The sequence below is a fragment of the Entelurus aequoreus genome, linkage group LG17 (assembly GCF_033978785.1).
Source record: "Entelurus aequoreus isolate RoL-2023_Sb linkage group LG17, RoL_Eaeq_v1.1, whole genome shotgun sequence".
Taxonomy (NCBI): Eukaryota; Metazoa; Chordata; class Actinopteri; order Syngnathiformes; family Syngnathidae; genus Entelurus; species Entelurus aequoreus.
This window is the reverse complement of record NC_084747.1, coordinates 12,837,066-12,860,759: the sequence shown is the minus strand read 5'-3', so window position 1 is coordinate 12,860,759 and position 23,694 is coordinate 12,837,066. Positions and strand designations below refer to the sequence as shown.

General features: G+C 39.8%; 1 protein-coding gene and 1 pseudogene across 1 annotated transcript in view; both read right to left on the bottom strand.

Moving 5' to 3' along the window:
* LOC133632066 (zinc finger protein Xfin-like) overlaps nucleotides 1-9,006 on the bottom strand; it is a 41,750-nt pseudogene extending 32,744 nt beyond the window's left edge.
* Nucleotides 1-23,694, bottom strand: part of LOC133632368 (gastrula zinc finger protein XlCGF57.1-like) — a 90,065-nt gene that overhangs the window by 53,041 nt on the left and 13,330 nt on the right. The gene's annotated exons all lie outside the window — the stretch shown is intronic.

Sequence of the window (23,694 nt, the reverse complement as noted above, 5' to 3'; positions counted from 1 at the left end):
GAAGTGCTCCTTATCGCGAAAACATTTTTGATATTTTCATTCATTTTAATTTTTTTATTTATCTCCTTCATTGATGTGCATCTTTGATCGATAGACAATTAAACCTCAGAAACTAAACACACATTTACACACCAATGCCTGAGAAGGAGCAGGATGAAGAAAAATATTGTATTTTCCTGCCCCCTTCAACATAATACATAGTCTTATTTAATGGATATCATTCAAACCAAACAAATATAATGAAAACAAACAAAAAACACACAAAAAAACACAACAAGTGCAAAGTACAAACCGAACAAAAAAAGTAATCTACACCTCAAGGGATGATACAAAACAAATACAAAACCGGAAAAAAAAAACAAGTAAAATAATCAATATAAAGCAAAATGTAAACACTTATGGCTGTCCATATGATCTTATTGTTCTGTCTTTATATATTTTTCAATTGGAATATATTTTTACAGTCTTTTATCTCATTGTAAAGAGAATTCCATAGTTTAACCCCCACCACTGATATACACATTTGTTTTAAAGTTGTCCTTGAATACTGATATTTGAAATGACCTTTTTTCTACGCTCTTCATTCTCAGAAGTGATGACAAACATTTTTTGTATATTTGCTGGTAATGTTTTACTTTTAGCCTTAAACATGACACATAATGTCTGTAACTTTACTAGCTCCTGTAGTTTCAAGAAACCAGAATTAATAAATAATATGTTAGTGTGTTCTAAGTAATCTTCTTTATGAATAATCCTTATAGCTCTTTTCTGTAGTTGATACAATGTCTTTATGTTACTCTTATATGTGTTCCCCCACACTTCCACACAGTAGCTGATGTATGGCAATATAAGTGCACAATACAATATACACATTGCCCTATAATCTAACACATATTTGACCTTGTTGAATATAAAATTACTCTTAGACATATTTTTCCGCACATGTGCAATATGAGATTTCCATGTCAGACCGTCATCCAGTATCACTTCTAAAATTCTAAGTTCAGAAACCCTTTCAATATCAATTCCATCTATTGACAGTTTGATCGTTTCCTCCCTTTTCCTTTTACAAAAAATCATAAACTTGGTTTTTTTCACATTTAAAATGTATATCAAAATACTTTGGATATAGAAATTAAACAAAAATCGAAAATGTTGCATTCTGTCTTTTAGTGGGTTCAAGCAAATGGCAAGTTGTTTGACAAAGTAAGTGTTGTGAAAGTGTGAAACTCACACTACCCCAGTATACATTTTCAACATTATAGCATTTCACCCTTTTGAAAATACAAAAACGTTTTTTCCTCTTGACTTTTATCAGTAATATCCTCTTTGAAGGATGACTTGTACTCGACCTCGGACCAACTGCACTCAGTGAGGAAACAAACACGCTCACATAAATATTGCTCTTATTGCAAGCATAGACAGCAGAACACTTCTATTTTCACTTTTGTACACTGACTTTACACTGTAAAAAAAAAATCCTATTTTTATGGTTAATTTACTCTAAATTTCTACTGTAATTTTTCTTTTTTTAAAAAAAATAGTTTATAAAACTGTAGAATTGAAGACATTATCTGTAAATAAACAATCCGCCTGTTATTTTACGTAATATGCCAGTAATGACAAACTATGTATATTTCAATTTTTTTAAAGAAAAATACCAAATTAATTATACATAGCATTTTCTGTTTTCTTAAATTACTTTCAAATAATTCATGTAAAATTACAGTAATGATCTTTCATTAAATATGTAGCTTGTTATATAAAAGTCTATGTCCATACTAACAATCTAACACAGGGGTGTCAAACTCAAATACAGAGTGGGCCAAAATTTAAAACCGAACAAAGCCGCGGGCCAAGGTTAAACAAATTAACCTTTAACGTACTCTACGAGCTATCGTCACGTCCGCTTTTCATCCATTCTAACATCGTTCAGATCCAGTCACAAGAAAAGTGCGGCTTCTGTACGCACACACGAGTGAATGCAACGCATACTTCATCAACAGCGATACAGGTTACACTGAGGGTGCCAGTATACATTTTTTCTAACACTGTTAGAAATATACGCCACACTGTGAATCCACACCAAACAAGAATGACAAACACATTTCGGGACAACATCCGCACCGTAACACAACATAAACACAACATCACTAATACCCAGAATCCTTTGCAGCGCTAACTCTTCCGGGACGCTACAAAATACACCACCGCTACCACCAAACCTCCGTGTAGCGTCCCGGAAGAGTTAGTGCTGCAAAGGGTTCTGGTTTGGTGTGGATTCACAGTGTGGCGTATATTTCTAACAGTGTTAAAGTTTTTTATTCGGCTACCCTCAGTGTAACCTGTATCGCTGTTGATGAAGTATGCGTTGCATTCTAATTTGTGTGCGTGCAGAAGCCGCACATGTTATGTGACTGGACCAGCACTCGTTTGGCTGGCTGGCTGGCTGACCGGGGTTTGGAAGGCCAAGTGAAATTACACGGTGGGCCAGAGTTTGACACCCATGCTGTAGAATAAAGGTATTTTTCTGCAGAATGGTTTGCAGCGTCACTTTATTCAAGGTGGTTGATTTGAACAATTCAGAAAAAATCTGTAAAATAATGGTATTTTTCTGTGGAACTGCCAGCATTGTCACTTCATTAAATGTGTTTGATCATAATAATTTGGAAAAACTCTGTAGAATAAAGGTATTTTTCTGCAGAACTGTTTGCATCGTCACTTTATTAAAGGTGGTTGATCTTAATAATTTAGTAAAAATCTGTAAAGTTACGATTTTTTTCCGCAAAACGTTTCATGAAAATTTCTGTAAATATAATGTTTTTGATCATTATTTGGTTTACAATCACTGACAAGAGGCCTACTCGGTGCGTGTTGGCGACTGTAGCCAAACTGCTGTGTCAAAACTGGCGTGTGACGTCACCATTGACCTTTTTCTTTTACACACACCCGGGAACATGAAAACAAAATAATGGGCTCTGTTGGCCACTTACTTAATAAACATACAGGACAAAGTGCGTCCTGATTCTTTGATTCTATTTTGAACTTGATGTGTGCCGATGATAAGAAAGTTTGTCGCTGCATTACTGACTAATAACCTCACTTTTATCTGAAGTTCCATCGAGGTTTGTTTTGAAGCGAAAGTGGGCGCAGAGCACATCCCTCTACCACTGGTGTGTGACGTCATCGCTGCCTGTGCGATGCGCACTGCCTTCCTGCGCCGGTCAAAACCAACACTGTGATTAATCATCATTCATTTATGGTAACGCGATATATTCTTTTTTAATGATCACATGCGTTAACACGTTAACATTGACAGCCTTAGTTGAAACCCATACTTTTTTTTTTTAAAACTCATCAAATCACTGACCTGTAAATTGTGGCCCATTATCAGTGTTACTCCCTCCGAGGTCTTAATCAAGGCTCAAGTCGTTCGTTTTTCTCAGACATTTATTTCAGCCACGTCTTCTTCACGTTACCAACGATGCCAAATATAATGCCGTCAGAAGTAATAAAATAAGCAAACAGAACTTACAATTAGTCTGACATCCAAAAAAGAAAACACATAGATTTCACAAACATATCAGAAGTAATCATACCTCGTTGGCCTCATAAACTCCAAGGGAATAAAGTTTATTTTCAATCCGAGACTCCATTAACGTCTTCCACATCAAACACTTGTCGTCTCATGCTGCTTCCTTAAAGGCCTACCGAAATGATTTTTTATTTATTTAAACGGGAATAGCAGATCCATTCTATGTGTCATACTTGATCATTTTGCGATATTGCCATATTTTTGCTGAAAGGATTTAGTATAGAACAACGTCGATAAATTTCGCAACTTTTGGTCTCTGATAAAAAAAAACCTTGCCCCTACCGGAAGTAGCGTGACGTTGTCAGTTGTTCACTCCCTCATATTTTCCTATTGTTTTCAACGCAGCTAGAGCTATTCGGACCGTGAAAGTGACGATTACCCCATTAATTTGAGCGAGGATGAAAGATTCGTGGATGAGGAACGTTAGAGTGACGGACTAGAATGCAGTGAAATACATTTTTTTTTCCGCTCTGACCGTAACTTAGGTACAAGCTGGCTCATTGGATTCCACACTCTCTCCTTTTTCTATTGTGGATCACGGATTGGTATTTTAAACCACCTCGGATACTATATCCTCTTGAAAATGAGAGTCGAGAACGCAAAATGGACATTCACAGTGACTTTTATCTCCACGACAATACATCGACGAAGCTCTTTAGCATCTTTAGCATGACCTAACGTGATAGCATCTGTCTCAAATGCAGATAGAAACAAAATAAATAAATCCCTGACTGGAAGGATAGACAGAAGATCAACAATACTATTAAACCATGTACATGTAACTACACGGTTAATAGATCTCAGCCTGGCAAAGCTTAACAATGCTGTTGCTAACGACGCTAAGGCTAACTTAGCAACCGGAGCTCACAGAGCTATGATAAAAACATTAGCGCTCCACCTACGCCAGCCAGCCCTCATCTGCTTTGCTCAGCAACACCCGTGCTCACCTGCGTTCCAGCGATTGACGGCGCGACGAAGGACTTAACCAGATCATCTGTGCGGTGGGTCTGCTAGCATCGGCTAGGCGTCTGCTAGCATCGGCTAGGTGTCTGCTAGCATCGGCTAGGCGTCTGCTATCCGAGTAAGTGGTCCTTGTGTTGCTACAGCCACCTACAACGTTCTTTTTTGCAGCCTCCATTGTTCATTAAACAAATTGCAAAAGATTCACCAACACAGATGTCCAGAATACTGTGGAATTATGAAATGAAAACAGAGCTTTTTTGTATTGTATTCAATGGAGAAGGCATACCTCTGTTCCTCGGGCTTACGCATACGTCATCCTTTGAAGGCTTTTTCAACCGGAAGTGTGGCGGGAAATTTAAAATTGCACTTTATAAGTTAACCCGGCCGTATTGGCATGCGTTGCAATGTTAAGATTTCATCATTGATATATAAACTATCAGACTGCATGGTCGGTAGTAGTGGCTTTCAGTAGGCCTTTAATTCCCTCACATATTAATTGTCCCCCCAACGTGACCAAACCGGAAACAAAAATATATTCCCCACTCAATTGACATGGGTTTGTAACAAAAATAAAGTTAAAATAAACTTTCATGAATTAACCCAAGGAAATACCTTTTTAATCACATTATGTGTACAAAATGAACTTATCTTTATGCATTGTATTTGTTTATTCTCACCAACTATGACATTATATACCTCAGGGCTGTGTGCTGAGCCCCCTGCTCTACTCACTCTACACCCACGACTTCACAGCCACCCACCCCGGCAACCACATCATAAAGTTTGCCGATGACACAACGGTGGTGGGCTGCATCTCTGGGGTCGACGAGACGGCAGTGTTGAGCAGGGTGAACAACCTGAAGCTGAACCAGCTCAAGACCCAGGAAGTGATCTTGGACAGCAGGAGGAGAAAAACTACCATACAGCCCCTGTACATCGACGGGGGCTGTGTGGAAAGAGTCTCATCCCTACGCTTCCTGGGAGTTCACCTGGAGGAGGACCTGTCCTGGAGGACCAACACCACGGCCATCGTCAAGAGGGCACAGCAGAGGCTCTACTTCTTGAGAGTACTCAGGAATCTCCACCTGAGACAGGATCTGCTGGTGTCCTTCTACCGCTGTTCTGTGGAGAGCATCCTCACATACTGCATCTGCGTATGGTTCTGCAGCTGCACAGCAGCAGAGAGGCAAGCTCTCTAGAGGGTCGTCAACTCGGCCCAAAAAATCATCGGGTGCCCCCTCCCCTCCCTGGAAGAACTGTATAACTCCCGCTGCCTGAAGAAGGCAGCCAACATACTCAAGGACCCATCCCACCCCGGCAACAGCCACTTCGATCGGCTGCCTTCCGGCAGACGTTTCAGAACCATGCGAACCCGCACAAATAGACTCAAGAACAGTTTCTACCCCCTGGCCATAACTGCACTAAACGCAGCTAAATTGTAAATAAAAACAAATAAAATAAAAAAAACTCCCTCACGTGCAACATAAGGAAGCAATCACGATCCGGGACTGTGCAATCAGCGATTACATGCCAACTGGACAATATTTATCATATTTATTCACACAATTAATCCACAATAAAAAGCCTGCACAGCATAGGAGGTAGGAAATGCTGACTCCCACCCCCTTAGCACACTGGGATTCAGCATTACTCCTCTCTAGTCACTTTATACTTTTTTCTGTCTCGTTTTCTTTTACATTGCCTCTTAGAGTGGTCTTAGGCCACATTGTATATTGTGTTGTTTTTGTATATTGTGTGGTTTCTTCTTTTAAAAAAAAAAAAAAGCAAAGCACCTCAGGGAAGCAATGTAAATTTCGTTGGACCTGTACCTGTACATGCACAATGACAATAAAGATCATTCATTCATATATCAAATATACATGTTGCTTCTGTCAGCAGCTACACTGACATTGATGTGTCTCTGAGAACTGAACACATTTTTATAACTTATAACAAAATGTGTTTATACAGTAACCTGCTCACATGAGTCACATTACAGCAGGGGTGTCAAACTCATTTTAGCTCAGGGGCCGCATGGAGGAAAATCTATTTCCACGTGGGCGGGACGGGTAAAATCATGGCATGATAACTTAAAAATACAACTATGACAACTTCAGATTATTTTCTTTATTTGACTTCAGACTAAAATAGAACCAGCACATTCTGAAAATGTACATATCACAAATAACTTGACAAAACACTTCAATTTAGTTGAAAATTATGGGGGGGGGGGGGGGGGGGGGGGATGGTGCATTTTCAAAAACACCTTGAAGAACAATGAATTTAGACTTAATCTCAGTGTTTCTAAAAAGCACAAATAAAAAGTTAAAAGACTGACAGTAAATCACACACTGTTCACTTTCTTTACATTTGCACAGAAGACAATCATTTTCACAGAACTATATCAGTGTGCAGTGTCTCATGCTGCATTTTAAGTGGGGTTACTGATTGCTTATTTTACTCCTGTTTTACGTTGGGTGGAGGGGGAGGAGTCACAGCCCCCCTTTGCCGTGTACCTCTTGCTTGGTATACTTGCTCGCCCCGGTATAAACTATTTGCTTGCCTAACAGAATTGCTATTGCAACATCCAGTGGACCCATTTAGAACAGCAGTTTGTTTCATTAAAAAATGCAGCTGAATTTTACACTTCGCAAACTCATCTCGTGTGCCGGATTGAACCTGTTATGTCCGAAAGTCGAGAGAGGTGGGGGTTGGGTTGTGGGTGTTGGGGGTTAATTGTTCATATGTCTCTGATTTGCACATCAATCAGTCTGAGGAGTAAAAGTTGGCAGTTTGTTATGGGAACAGTTAACCAGCATCCCAACGTCAGTTTTAATACATCTCAACTTTGCAGTGAAAAAGGGTGTAGTGCAGGTTTTTGAACGTGCACAAACTTGACACATGAGGCCCCAGGTCCCTGGACTGAAGAAGGAGTAACCAAGCACTTGAAGCATCATCTATCTTACTGTTCAGGAAGGTTTCAGATACAGAGAAGACATGGGGTCATGAGTGGATAAGATTATGCTCCAAAATATCCAAGTTTGTATGAATACCTCAGATATTTGTGAAAGAAGCAGTGAGGAGGTCCTGGGTAGGGTGGATGTCACCACATATGAGCAACATACCACAAACTAAACAGCTAATTGGTTATTTTCCCTTGTGTGTTTTTATGTGTTTTACTGTGTCTGCATTATGTGGGAACCTTTTACAGCACACTGAACAATTACATGTTTTTTTCTCCAGTGTGTGTTCTCATGTGTCGACACAAAGAGCTGAATTGAGGAAAGCTATTGCCACAAACTGAACAATTAAATGGTTTTTCACCGGTGTGTGTTCTCATGTGTTGAGTCAAATTCCTCTTAACAGAAAAGCCTTTGCCACAAACTGAACAATTAAATGGTTTTTCACCTGTGTGTGTTCTTATGTGTTCAGTCAAAGAGGTATTTTTATAAAAGTATTTGCCACAAACTGAACACTTAAATGGTTTTTCACCTGTGTGTGTTCTCATGTGTTCAGTCAAAGTGCTCTTAACAGAAAAGCTTTTGCCACAAACTGAACAAATAAATGGTTTTTCACCTGTGTGTGTTCTCATGTGTTCAGTCAAATACCTCTTAATAGTAAAGCTTTTGCCACAAACTGAACAATTAAATGTATTTTCGCCTGTGTGTGTTCTCATGTGTTGAGTCAAAGAGCTATTTTGAGAAAAGCTTTTGCCGCAAAATGAACAACGGAATGGTTTTTCGCCTGTGTGTGTTCTCATGTGTTGAGTCAAATGGCTATTTTGAGAAAAGCTCTCTCCACAAACTGAACAATTAAATGGTTTTTCTCCCGTGTGTGTTCTCATGTGTCGATTCAAATGGCTATTTTGAGAAAAGCTTTCGCTACAAACTGAACAATTAAATGGTTTTTCTCCTGTGTGTGTTCTCATGTGTCGAGTCAAACGGCTATTTTGAGAAAAGCTTTTGCCACAAACTGAACACTTAAATAATTTTTCTCCTGTGTGTGTTCTCATGTGTTGATTCAAATGGCTCTTTTTAGTAAAACTTTCAGCACAAATTGAACAGCTCAAACATTTTTTACCTCTCTTTTTTGAAGAGCATTCAGAGTGTTTGTTGTCAGTGTGAGTCCTCATATCACCTTCACAGTCTTTATTGATGCGCAAAGGTTCTTCAACCTTATCTTCAGTCTCACTATCTGATAGGGGCGTTAAGAGGTTGTCTACATGTGGTTTCTCTTCATCATCTTCCGTCTTCGCAGAGAGAATACTCAGTGGAAACTTGGTGTAATCAGCTTCCTCTCGTCCTAGAAGACACTCTCCCTCCTGAGTGATGAAGAGTTCCTTCTCTTCCTTTTTAATGCAGGGTGGTTGTGGAGTCTCCTGCTTCAAAGTGGAGCTCCCCCCTAACTGAGGGGAAACTTCTTCTGGATTACCGATCAGCTGCTGGACGTCTGCAAGACACAAACAACAAAAACACACTTTCTTCTATGTACTGTATGTGTGTGTAGTAGGGTTGTACAGTATACCGCTAATAATAAAGTATCGTGGTACTAATCAATTGAAATTAGTACTATACCACCTTTGAAAAGTACCGGTACCGCTCTTTTATCTGAATGCTGCTGTGTGGCGGTGACTACAGAGCCGAGGCGCATGATGTTGAGTGTGTCAAAACGCACACACAAAGTGCATACAAGCAATAACATGGTGGAGAGGAAGAAAGGCAACAAAGGACAATTCTACTGGTTAATAAAGAGGGCGCGTGAAGTGCAATATGGAGGTATTTGGGCTTCTAAACTAACAATAAAAGTGACACTTTAAACAGGAAGGCGCCGCTCTGCAAGGGTTGCTTTACACCTTTCCTGTTTGTGGGCTCCCAGACCGTGGTCGAGGAGCGCAGGGGAGACGTTCCCTCCAGGGCCCATGTTTTGTCGGGGGTAACACTGGGTCCATAAAGCTCCGCTCTTTGGTCGGAAGGACGAGGCCGTCGATTAGTTACAACTTGCTCACTTTATTTATTATTTCCACAGGGCACAACCGGACATCCACCATGCTATTAACACTCCTGCACATGCTACCACTACCTCTCCTTACTTGCACACTCACTTACTCACGTCACTCACCCCACATACTGCCACTCTTAAAGGTGCACACACACACACACGCTACTCTCACAACAGCTGCTTTAAAACACGCCTTGCCAAATGTGGTGATTAGTATTACCACCTTTGCTTCAGACTTAGGTCAACATTTAAGTCATACCAAAGACTATAAAAATGGGACCCATGACCTTCCCTGCTGGGCACTCAGCATCAAGGGTTGAAATTGGGGGTTAAATCACCAAAAATGATTCCCGGGCACGGCCACCGCTGCTGCTCACTGCTCCCCTCACGTCCCAGGGGGTGATCAAGGGTAATGGGTCAAATGCAGAGAATAATTTTGCCACACCTAGTGTGTGTGTGACAATCATTGGTACTTTAACTTTAACTTTAAATAATAAGCATTCAGATCTGCACAAGGAGTTTAAATAGTGACAGGTATAATGTAGTTGTTACACCTGTCCTGCTGCTCTCTCTTTACTCGCCCGCTCACTCACTGACGTCACTCAGACAACACGTTGACATTCTCACAAACACACATACTACTCTCATAAGTTAACCAGCTCCCCTGCTGTGCACATGTAGATACGTAGAACTTGATGCCAAATATTAGCACAGTTAAAACTGCCCAATTAGCAGTCAACTATTGCAAGTGAAATGACTACATTTTGTAACACATTTCTACAATTTGTGTTTTGTCTTTAATAAATGTGTTTTACCTGCTACATGGCTTATCTGTGTACATTTATCCATTGTTTCGTTTTTAGTACTTAATTAATAATTGCAAATGTTATTTTTCTTAAAGCACAGACCAGGAGTGGCAACCTCAAATCATGAATAATTTAATATAATGTCAGTAAAACTTTATGTTCTATTCTAATTGAATCCTTGATTATAGCAGACTATATGTAATATGGAAAATTGTAAATTTTTCTTTGAGCCCAATGTGGTTAATGCCTTTTAATTTATATTTGAACCTTGTAAAATTGTTCTTTGACTGTGAGTGTTTAATGTAGTGTAAGATGTTCTGTTAAAATAAAGCCAATATTGACATTTTTCGCAGTTCCCTTGATCTACTAAGAACAAGGAAATACAATTCATAAATGAGGAACTCTTCTGTTTTGATGAAAAAATCCAGACATCGACCAAACAACTGTAGGCTAGTCTTCAAAACACGCTGCTAACGAGTCGTTGCTCGCGACTTGAACACGTCCATTCTTTTCTGTTACTTGACGACACGACAAACTGTACAGAGACTTTGTTAAATGTGACTAAATACTCACCTTACCTCTAAACCACGACATGATGAATATAAAAACACACCAAACGAGCCTAACAGAGTTGTTGTTTTGCTTTTAGTTTCTAAATTTGACTTTTGCATTCTTTCATCTCCTCTGATGTGAACTCCACTGCCTTCTTCAAGCTAACAATCATGGCGGCTCTTTCTTTACATTCTTCAACAAGGTCGGCTAATTTCGACTTAAAGGGCTTGAAATTCAAATAGTTTTCAAATGACAAAACTTCAAGTCACTCACCTTCATCTTTCGTCTTTATCTCCGTTGGTGATTTGCTGGAAGTTGGTGGCGCTGATTCTCTTTCATGTTCTCTTTTAGCGGACGTCGCCATCTTAGCATAGCAGTAGTCGTCCATCTTCTATCACGTCTTCAATCTTCACTTCAGATATCGCTCCAAACTCAATGCACGTTTCGTGGCTTTGGAAAATACCAATTGAGATATTTGTTGCTATATTTGCTGTGAATCATATGACTTTAAGATCGTGAATTCGAAGAATCTCCGAACAACCATAGCATGCGGTCTTCGTCTTTTTGCTTGGCTTTACGTACATTTGCGCATGCGCTATAAACCAGCAACTTCCGTTTCCCACACCACAGCAGTTATTTTTCAAAATAAAAGCATTTTAATCTTGTATCTAACATCAAATAATCGACAACTAGTCTTTGAAAATAAAATATATATATATACAAGCACGTGCACAGACTTTTTCGATGGCTGTTATTCAAACCAGAAAAATGGAAAACAACGAAGAATCATACATTTTAAATACTACAAAAAACACAGAAATATTTTCAACCTACTTAGTTGTTTTAGTTAAAAACCTTTAGAAAGTCAAATGATTACTCTGAATAAAGAAGAAAAGCACTAAGAGTGTAGATCTCCACCAGGACCAATCCTATTGTTCACGTGCTACTAAATTGTGTGCCATCTCATGTGTATCGTGTGCTGGTATGACAATAAACTTCCATGAATCCTGTAAAACACCAGACAGTTAGTAATATGGTTTCACATAAAAATGTTGGTGAAACTGCTCATTTCTACCTAGCGATAGGTGGCTCTAACTGTAGTGCTAATCACTCACCAGCAGAAAGCCCTCATCACACTGCTAATCAATAACTACCATCTTAGGCACTTAACATCTATATCCATCCATCCCATCCAATTTCTACCGCTTGTCCCTTTCGGGGTCGCGGGGGGTGCTGGAGACTATCTCAGCTGCACATGGGCGGAAGGCAGGTTACACCCTGGACAAGTCGCTACCTCATCGCAGGGCCAACACAGATAGACAAACAACAGTCACACTCACATTCACCATTCCATTTAGTGTTTCCAATCAACCTATCCCCAGGTGCATGTTAATCGCAAGTTAACAGCTATCATGCTAAATGTCAACTATCTTAAATGCAAACATGAAAACAAGACACATTAAAGGCCTACTGAAAGCCACTACTACCGACCACGCTGTCTGATAGTTTATATATCAATGATGAAATCTTAACAATGCAACACATGCCAATACGGCCAGGTTAACTTATAAAGTGCAATTTTAAATTTCCCGCTAAACTTCCGGTTGAAAACGCCTTTGGATGATGACGTATGCGCGTGACGTAGCCAGTGAAACAGGAGTATCGGTAGCCCATTGAAGCCAATACAAAAAGCTCTGTTTTCATTTCATAATTCCACAGTATTCTGGACATCTGTGTTGGTGAATCTTTTGCAATTTGTTTAATGAACAATGGAGATTGCAAAGAAGAAAGTTGTAGGTGAGATCGGTGTATTAGCGGCTGGCTGTAGCAACACAACAAAGAAAACTTACTTGGATAGCAGACGCGCCAGCCGATGCTAGCCGCCAACCGCATCTGTGATCGGGTGCGTCCTTCGTCGCGCCTTCGATCGCTGGAACGCAGGTGTTGATGAGCAGATGAGGGCTGGCTGGCGTAGGTGGAGCGCTAGTGTTTTTATCATAGCTCTGTGAGGTCCGCTTGCTAAGTTAGCTTCAATGGCGTTGTTAGCAACAGCATTGTTAAGCTTTGCCAGGCTGAGAATTATTAACCGTGTATTTACATGTCCATGGTTTAATAGTATTGTTGATCTTCTGTCTATCCTTCCAGTCAGGGGTTTATTTATTTTGTTTCTATCTTCATTTGAGACTGATGCTATCACGTTAGCTCAGTAGCTAAAGAGCTTCGCCGATGTATTGTCGTGAAGATAAAAATTACTGTGAATGTCCATTTCGCGTTCTCGACTCTCATTTTCAAGAGGATATAGTATCCGAGGTGGTTTAAAATACAAATCCGTGATCCACAATAGAAAAAGGAGAGTGTGTGGAATCCAATGAGCCAGCTTGTACCTACGTTACGGTCAGAGCAAAAAAAGATATGTCTTGCATTGCATTCTAGTCCGTCACTCTAACGTTCCTCATCCACGAATCTTTCATCCTTGCTCAAATTAATGGGGTAATCGTCTCTTTCTCGGTCCGAATCGCTCTAGCTGTGTTGAAAACAATAGGAAAATATGAGGAGGCGAACAACTGACTACGTCACGCTACTTCCGGTAGGGGCAAGGCTTTTTTTTATCAGAGACCAAAAGTTGCAAACTTTATCATCGTTGTTCTATTCTAAATCCTTTCAGCAAAAATATGGCAATATCGCGAAATGATCAAGTATGACACATAGAATGGATCTGCTATCCCTGTTTAAATAAAAAAAATTCATTTCAGTAGGCCTTTAACGTCTTTCCTCATTACAAACATCATAACCTCATATTGATACATATTGAACATATTGTATGAACATATTGATAACCTCACTAACAACTTTGACGACGCCCTGCGCGAAACCATTGATAGTATAGCACCGCTAAAGCTGAAAAGGGCCCCTAAAAGGCGTACCCCCTGGTTCACAGAAGAAACTAGAGCTCTTAAACTATCATGTAGAAAGCTGGAACGCAAATGGTGCACGACTAAACTTGAGGTTTTCTATCAAGCATGGAGTGATAGTTTAATAATATATAAAGGCATGCTTACCTTAGCTAAAGCTAAATACTACTCAAATCTCATCCACCTCAACAAAAACGATACTAAATATGTGTTCAGTACAGTGGCATCGCTAACCCAACAAAGGACTCCTCCCAGTAGCTCCACCCACTCGGCAGATGACTTTATGAATTTCTTTAATAAGAAAATCGAACTCATTAGAAAAGAGATTAAAGACAACGCATCCCAGCTACAACTGGGTTCTATTAACACATTAATATGACTGTATGTACGACGGATATTGCCCTCCAAAATAGACTCTCTCTTTTTGATGAAATAACATTAGAGGAATTGTTGAGGCGTGTAAGTGGGATAAAACAAACAACATGTTTACTTTACCCACTTCCTGGGAAACTTATGAAGGAGCTTTTTGTAATATTAGGGCCATCAGTGCTAAATATTATAAACGTATCACTTTCCTCTGGCACTGTTCCCCTAGCATTCAAAAAAGCAGTTATTCTTCCTCTGCTCAAAAGACCTAACCTCGATCCTGACCTCATGGTAAACTACCGGCCGGTGTCCCACATTCCCTTTATTTCGAAAATCCTCGAAAAGATTGTTGCACAGCATCTAAGTGAACACTTAGTGTCTAACAATCTCTGTGAACCCTTTCAATACGGTTTCAGGGCAAATCACTCTACGGAGACAGCCCTCGCAAAAATGACTAATGATCTATTATTAATGATGGATTCTGATGCGTCATCTATGTTGCTGCTTCTTGATCTTAGTGCTGCTTTCGACATCGTCCATCATAATATTTTATTAGAGCGTATCAAAACACAAATTGGTATGTCAGACTTAGTCTTGTCTTGGTTTAACTCTTATCTTACTGACAGGATGCAGTGCGTCTCCCATAACAATGTGACCTCGGAGTATGTTAAGGTAACGTGCGGAGTTCCCCAGGGTTCGGTTCTTGGCCCTGCACTCTTCAGCATGTACATGCTGCCGCTAGGTGACATCATACGCAAATACAGTGTTAGCTTTCACTGTTATGCTGATGACACTCAACTCTACATGCCCCTAAAGCTGACCAACACGCCGGACTGTAGTCAGCTGGAGGCGTGTCTTAATGAAATTAAACAATGGATGTCCGCTAACTTTTTGCAACTCAACGCCCAAAAAACAGAACTGCTGATTATCGGTCCTGCTCAACACCGACATCTATTTAATAATACCACCTTAACATTTGACAACCAAACAATTACACAAGGCGACTCTGTAAAGAATCTGGGTATTATCTTCGACCCAACTCTCTCGTTTGAGTCACACATTAAGAATGTTACTAAAACGGCCTTCTTTCATCTCCGTAATATCGCTAAATGTGTTCCATTTTGTCCACTAGCGACACTGAGATCATTATTCATGCGTTCTTTACGTCTCGTCTCCATTACTATAATGTGTTATTTTCGGGTCTCCCTATGTCTAGCATTAAATGATTACAGTTGGTACAAAATGAGGCTGCTAGACTTTTGACAAGAACAAGAAAGTTTGATCATATTACGTTTATATATATATATATATATATATATATATATATATATATATATATATATATATATATATATATATATATATACACATACCTATACTGGCTCACCTGCACTGGCTTCCTGTGCACTTAAGATGTGACTTTAAGGTTTTACTACTTATGTATAAAATACTACACGGTCTAGCTCCATCCTATCTTGCTGATTGTATTGTACCATATGTCCCGACAAGAAATCTGCGTTCAAAGAACTCCGGCTTATTAGTGATTCCAAGAGCCCCAAAAAAGTCTGCGGGCTATAGAGTGTTTTCTATTCGCGCTCCAGTACTATGGAATGCCCTCCTGGTAACAGTTAGAGATGCTACCTCAGTAGAAGCATTTAAGTCTCATCTTAAAACTAATTTGTATAGTCTAGCCTTTAAATAGACCCCCTTTTAGACCAGTTGATCTGCCATTTCTTTTCTTTTCTCCTTTGCCCCCCCCCTTCCACAATGGAGAGGGGGGCAAAGGTCCAGTGGCCATGGATGAAGTGCTGGCTGTCCAGAGTCGGGACCCGGGGTGGACCGCTCGTCTGTGCATCGGTTGGGGACATCTCTGCGCTGCTGACCCGTCTCCGCTCGGGATGGTCTCCTGCTGGCCCCACTATGGACTGGACTCTCACTATTATGTTAGATCCACTATGGACTGGACTCTCACACTATTATGTCAGACCCACTCGACGTCCATTGCATCCGGTCTCCCGTAGATGGGGGTGGAGGGGGGTGTCACCCACATCTGTGGTCCTCTCCAAGGTTTCTCATAGTCATTCACATTGACATCCCACAGGGTTGTGAGATTTTCTTTGCCCTTATGTGGGCTCTGAACCGAGGATGTCGTTGTGGCTTGTGCAGCCCTTTGAGACACTTGTGATTTAGGGCTATATAAATAAACATTGATTGATTGGACCCAATCTAAACTTAAATAAACACATTACTGTCTGAGCATATAAGATATTCAATTGTGTTACATCACAATTTATTATATTGAAATGAGCCATGTGATTAAGATGGGCACGGTCTGACCAATCACAAGTCAGTAGGAGCTGCTTTGTTCTCGTGTTTGGAGAAAGCGGAAGAGCGATTGTCAGCCTGACATTGATGTGTCTCTGAGAACTGAACACATTTTTATAACTTATAACAAAATGTGTTAATACAGTAACCTGCTCACATGAGTCACATTACTGCAGGGGTGTCAAACTCATTTTAGCTCAGGGGCCGCATGGAGGAAAATCTATTTCCACGTGGGCGGGATGGGTAAAATCATGGCATGATAACTTAAAAATACGACTATGACAACTTCAGATTGTTTTCTTTGTTTTACTTTGGCCCAAAATAGAACAAACACATTCTGAAAATGTGCATATCACAAATAATCATCTTGACAAAACACTTCAAGTTAGTTAAACATTTAGAAGGAAAAAAATGGTACATTTTCAAAAACACCTTAAAGAACACAATTAACTTAGATTTAATCTCAGTGTTTCTACATAGCAATTAAACTTTAAGTCACAACCCACACAGGATTGAACAAAAAACAAAATAAAGCATGAATAAAAACTATTCTATGTATCAACTACCTCATTTGTCATTTCCACATATTAATCCTGTGCTAACTCAACAAACCATACAAACCGAGGTAGAAACTATTCAAGAGTGTTGAGTTACTTCCTGTCTTCTAGACATAATGTGTATTGATACAAAAATAAAAGCAGTGCAAAGTGTGAACAATTTCAACAAAGCACAAATAAAAAGTTAAAAGACTGACAGTATTGCAGTAAATCACACACTGTTCACTTTCTTTACATTTGCACAGAAGACAATCATTTTCACAGAACTATATCAGTGTGCAGTGTCTCATGCTGCATTTTAAGTGGGGTTACTGATTGCTTATTTTACTCCTGTTTTACGTTGGGTGGAGGGGGAGGAGTCACAGCCCCGCTTTACCGTGTACCTCTTGCTTGGTATACTTGCTCGCCCCGGTATAAACTATTTGCTTGTCTAACAGAATTGCTATTGCGACATCCAGTGGACACAATTAGAACAGCAGTTTCTTTCATTAAAAAATGCAGCTGAATTTTACACTTTGCAAACTCATCTCGCGGGCCGGATTGAACCTGTTATGCCCGAATGTCGAGGGAGGTGGGGGTTGGGTTGTGGGTGTTGGGGGTTAATTGTTCATATGTCTCTGATTTGCACATCAATCAATCAGTCTGAGGAGTAAAAGTTGGCAGCTTGTTATGCCGTGAAAAAGGGTGTAGTGCAGGTTTTTACAGAGAAGACATGGGGTCATGAGTAGAAAAGATAATGCTTCAAATAATCCAAGTTTGTATGAATACCTCAGATATTTGTGAAAGAAGCAGTGAGGAGGTCCTGGGTAGGGTGGATGTCACCACATATGAGCAACATACCACAAACTAAACAGCTAATTGGTTATGTTCCCTTGTGTGTTCTTATGTGTTTTACTGCATCTGCATTACGTGAGAACTTTTTACAGCACACTGAACAACTCAATGTTTTTTCTCCAGTGTGTGTTCTCACGTGTCGAGTCAATTTACTCCTAACGGAAAAGCTTTTGCCACAAATTGAACACTTATATGGTTTTTCACCTGTGTGCGTTCTCATGTGTTCAATCACATTGCTCTTAACAGAAAAGCTTTTGCCACAAACTGAACAACTAAATGGTTTTTCACCTGTGTGTGTTCTCATGTGTTCAGTCAAATCAGAACTTTGAGAAAAGCTTTTGCCACAAACTGAACAACTGAATGGTTTTTCACCTGTGTGTGTTCTCATGTGTCGAGTCAAACGGCTCTTACAAAAATAGTTTTTACCACAAATTGAACAGTAAAATGTTTTTTCTCCTGTGTGTATTCTCATGTGTTCAGTCAAACGAAAATTTAGAGGAAAGTTTTTGCCACAAACTGAACAATTGAATGGTTTTTCACCTGTGTGTGTTGTCATGTGTCGAGTCAAAAGGCTCTTGTTATTAAACCTTCTAGCACAAATGGAGCAGCTCAAACATGTTTTACATCTCTTCTTTGTAGAGCATTCAGAGTGTTCGTTGTCAGTGTGAGTCCTCATATCACCTTCACAGTCTGTATCGCTGCTCAAAGGTTCTTCAACCTCGTCTTCAGCCTCACTATCTGATAGTGGAGCTAGGAGGTTGTCTACTTGTGGTTTCTCTTCATCATCTTCAATCTTCACAGAGAGAATACTCAGTGGAAACTTGGTGTAATCAGCTTCCTCTCGTCCTAGAAGACACTCTCCCTCCTGAGTGATGCAGAGTTCCTCCTCTTCCTTTTTAATGCAGGGTGGTTGTGGAGTCTCCTGCTTCAAAGTGGAGCTCCCCCCTAACTGAGGGGAAACTTCTTCTGGATTACCGATCAGCTGCTGGACGTCTGCAAGACACAAACAATAAAACACAATTTCTTCTATGTACTGTATGTGTGTGTAGTAGGGTTGTACAGTATACTGCTACTAATAAAGTATTGTGGTACTAATCAATTGAAATCGGTACTATACCACCTTTGAAAAGTACCGGTACCGTTCTTTCATCTGAATGCCGCTGTGTGGCGGTGACTACAGAGCCGAGGCGCATGATGTTGAGTGTGTCAAAACGCACACACAAAGTGCATACAAGCAATAACATGGTGGAGAGGAAGAAAGGCAACAAAGGACAATTCTACCGGTTAATAAAGAGGGTGCGTGAAGTGCAATATGGAGGTATTTGGGCTTCTAAACTAACAATAAAGGTGACACTTTAAACAGGAAGGCGCCGCTCTGCAAGGGTTGCTTTACACCTTTCCTGTTTGTCCGCTCCCAGACCGTGGTCGAGGAGCACAGGGGAGATGTTCCCTCCAGGGCCCATGTTTTGTCGGGGGTAACACTGGGTCCATAAAGCTCCGCTCTTTGGTCAGAAGGACGAGGCCGTCGATTAGTTACAACTTGCTCACTTTATTTATTATTTCCACAGAGCACAACCGGACATCCACCATGCTATTAACACTCCTGCACATGCTACCACTACCTCTCCTTACTTGCCCACTCACTTACTCACGTCACTCACCCCACATACTGCCACTCTTAAAGGTGCACACACACACACATACGCTACTCTCACAACAGCTGCTTTAAAACACGCCTTGCCAAATGTGGTGATTAGTATTACCACCTTTGCTTCAGACTTAGGTCAAAATTTAAGTCATACCAAAGACTATAAAAATGGGACCCATGACCTTCCCTGCTGGGCACTCAGCATCAAGGGTTGGAATTGGGGGTTAAATCACCAAAAATGATTCCCGGGCACGGCCACCGCTGCTGCTCACTGCTCCCCTCACCTCCCAGGGGGTAATCAAGGGTAATGGGTCAAATGCAGAGAATAATTTCGCCACACCTAGTGTGTGTGTGACAATCATTGGTACTTTAACTTTAAATAATAAGCATTCAGATCTGCACAAGGAGTTTAAATAGTGACAGGTATAATGTAGTTGTTACACCTGTCCTGCTGCTCTCTCTTTACTCGCCCGCTCACTCACTGACGTCACTCAGACAACACGTTGACATTCTCACAAACACACATACTACTCTCATAAGTTAACCAGCTCCCCTTCCGTGCACATTTAGATACGTAGACGCGCACACAGCTGCTTGGCTTGATGCCAAATATTAGCACAGTTAAAACTGCCCAATTAGCAGTCAACTATTGCAAGTGAAATGACTACATTTTGTAACACATTCCTACAATTTGTGTTTTGTCTTTAATAAATGTGTTTTACCTGCTACATGGCTTATCTGTGTACATTTATCCATATTTTGGTTTTTAGTACTTAATTAATAATTAAACATTTTATTTTTCTTAAAGCACAGACCAGGAGTGGCAACCTCAAATCATGAATAATTTAATAGAATGTCTGTAAAACTTGATGTTCTATTCTAATCTAATCCTTGATTATAGCAGACTATATGTAATATGGAAAATTGTAAATTTTTCTTTGAGCCCAATGTGTTTAATGCCCTTTAATTTATATTTGAACCTTGTAAAATTGTTCTTTGACTGTGAGTGTTTAATGTAGTGTAAGATGTTCTGTTAAAATAAAGCCAATATTGACATTTTTCGCAGTTCCCTTTATCTACTAAGAACAAGGAAATACAATTCATAAATGAGGAACTCTTCTGTTTTGATGAAAAAATTCAGACATCGACCAAACAACTGTAGGCTAGTCTTCAAAACACGCTGCTAACGAGTCGTTGCTCGCGACTTGAACACGTCCATTCTTTTCTGTTACTTGACGACACGACAAACTGTACAGAGACTTTGTTAAATGTGACTAAATACTCACCTTACCTCAATAATATAAAAACACACCAAACGAGCCTAACAGAGTTGTTGTTTTGCTTTTAGTTTCTAAATTTGACTTTTGTATTCTTTCATCTCCTCTGATGTGAACTCCACTGCCACTGCGATCACAGCCACAGGAGAGTCACCCTGCATCTTCGATCTCATTTTGGTCAGTTGAGAGGCACGGATACGCTGAAATAAGGCGAGTTGGAAGAGCCGTTAGCCTAGCTGAGAGAGCCAGCACGGACCATTGTTTTGACTGCTCGAAGGAAAACAACATCTTAATCTACGATTTGACTCCCTCGAATGGCCTTGATGCAATCAAAAGCTACGGCGAGTTTACAGCTGCTTTAAAGTGATTCAGACGTCGCAGAGTGATATAAGTTGACAGGCTGACACCTCAAATTGATCTCTGAACGGCGCAAGGTACGGAATTGTTGAAAAAACAAGTTAAAAGTGCCGCAAGTCGCTAAAGAAGCAACTGCCGTCAGCGACTGCCGCAATGCCAAAAGCTAAAGGAAAGACTGATACAGAACATGATGGGAATCAAGAAGGGATACTACAAAAAATACTCCAGGAATTTAAAGAAGAAATGATAGAAAAATGGAAAGAAATGATGGATGGATGGAAAGATGATATAAAAGAAATTAAAGAAGAAATTAAAGAAATGAAAAAAGAGAACAACTCCAGAAATAATGAAGCCACTGAAATGAGCAAACAAATGAAGACCCTTCAAGAAGACAACAACATGCTGAGGAATATCATAGATGAAATGGATCAGGATAAACGAGTGAATGATATCATCGTGACAGGGCACCGAATTAAACCAAGATCCTATGCGAAAGCTGTGAATAATGAAGGTGAACCAGATGAAATGGATATGGTCTCAGCAGAACAGCAAGTGGTCAACTTTCTGCAATCAAAAGAAATTGAAATTGACATTAATACCATCGAAACATGCATCCCACTGAACGGAAGAAACAACAACGCCACTCCAGTCGTGCTCGTGAAACTCGTAAAACAGAAAGTCTAAAATGGCATTGCTGAGACAGGGAAAGAAGTTGAAGGGAACAAATGTGTACATGGATGAGCATCTCACAAAACATAATGCTGGAATCGCCAAGAAAGCATGCAACTTGAGAAAGCAGGGGAAAATCCAGGGAACTTGGAGCGCCAACTGTAAAATCTACATCAAGCTGAATGGAAGTCCAGAAGCAAGAGTATTTGTTGTCCATGACATCAAAGACCTGGACAATTTTTCAAGTTTACACAGCTACCACAACAACGATGATAATGGACTCTGACAGAAAACAAGCACCTAAATTCAGCATGGACACTACTATGTTCCAAGGGACGACTAAACAAGAGGACCTAGATTCAGGATTGCATCCACCTACACTTATAGAGATTATTGAAACAACATCAAAGATTGTTGAACAAGAAAATATGGAACTAAAAAAATGTCTGCAACAAAGATCACAAAAAGCAGGATTTGGAAAATGATATAGATCCAGATACAACATTTTTCTCCCACATCAGTAATTGTTTTTATTATACAGATGATCAATATAATGGCAACAATAAATGTGATAACAAATTGTCAATTATTCATTTTAATAGCAGAAGCTTGTATGCAAACTACAACAACATTAAGAACTTTTTGGAACACATCAACGAACCCTTCAAGGTGATTGCTGTCACAGAAACATGGATTGATGATAAAAAAAGGAATAGATTTTGATCTGGAAGAATATGAACTAAACTACATCAACAGAACCAACACAAATAGAGGAAAAGTAGCTGTGTACGTGATGAAGAACCTGAACTACAAAGTGAACAGGAAGTGAACAAAAAGTTTTAGCAACTGTTATGTATAGAAAAGGGGTAGGATTAAATAAGCTCTGCTTCTTCCTACTCCTTTTCGAACATGTTGAAAAGAGAAACTGGAAATTGTGATGTATCATGTTGTATGCTTGCATGTTCGAAATAAACTCAAACTCAAATTCTTCAAGCTAACAATCATGGCGGCTCTTTCTTTACATTCTTCAACAATGTCGGCTAATTTCGATTTTAAGGGCTTGGAATTCAAATAGTTTTCAAACGACAAAACTTCAAGTCACTCACCTTCATCTTTCGTCTTTATCTCCGTTGGTGATTTGCTGGAAGTTGGTGGCGCTGATTCTCTTTCATGTTCTCTTTTAGCGGACGTCGCCATCTTAGCATAGCAGTAGTCGTCCATCTTCTATCACGTCTTCAATCTTCACTTCAGATATCGCTCCAAACTCAATGCACGTTTCGTTACTTTGGAAAATATGAATTGAGATATTTGTTGATATTTGACTTTAAGATCGTGAATTCAAAGAATCTCCGAACAACCATAGCATGCAGTCTTCGTCTTTTTGCTTCGCTTTACGTACATTTGCGCATGCGCTATAAGCCAGCAACTTCCGTTTCCCACACCACAGCAGTTGTTTTTCAAAATAAAAGCATTTTAATCTTGTATCTAACATTAAATAATCGACAACGACTCTTTGAAAATAAAAAAATATATATATACAAGCACGTGCACAGACTTTTTCGATGGCTGTTGTTAAAACCAGAAAAAGGGCAAACATCGAAGACAAAAATCACCTACATTTTAAATACTACAAGAAACACAGAAATATTTTTCAACCTACTTAGTTGTTTTAGTTAAAAACCTTTAGAAAGTCAAATGATTACTCTGAATAAAGAAGAAAAGCACTAAGAGTGTAGATCTCCACCAGGACCAATCCTATTGTTCACATGCTACTAAATTGTGTGCCATCTCATGTGTATCGTGTGCTGGTATGACAATAAACTTCCATGAATCCT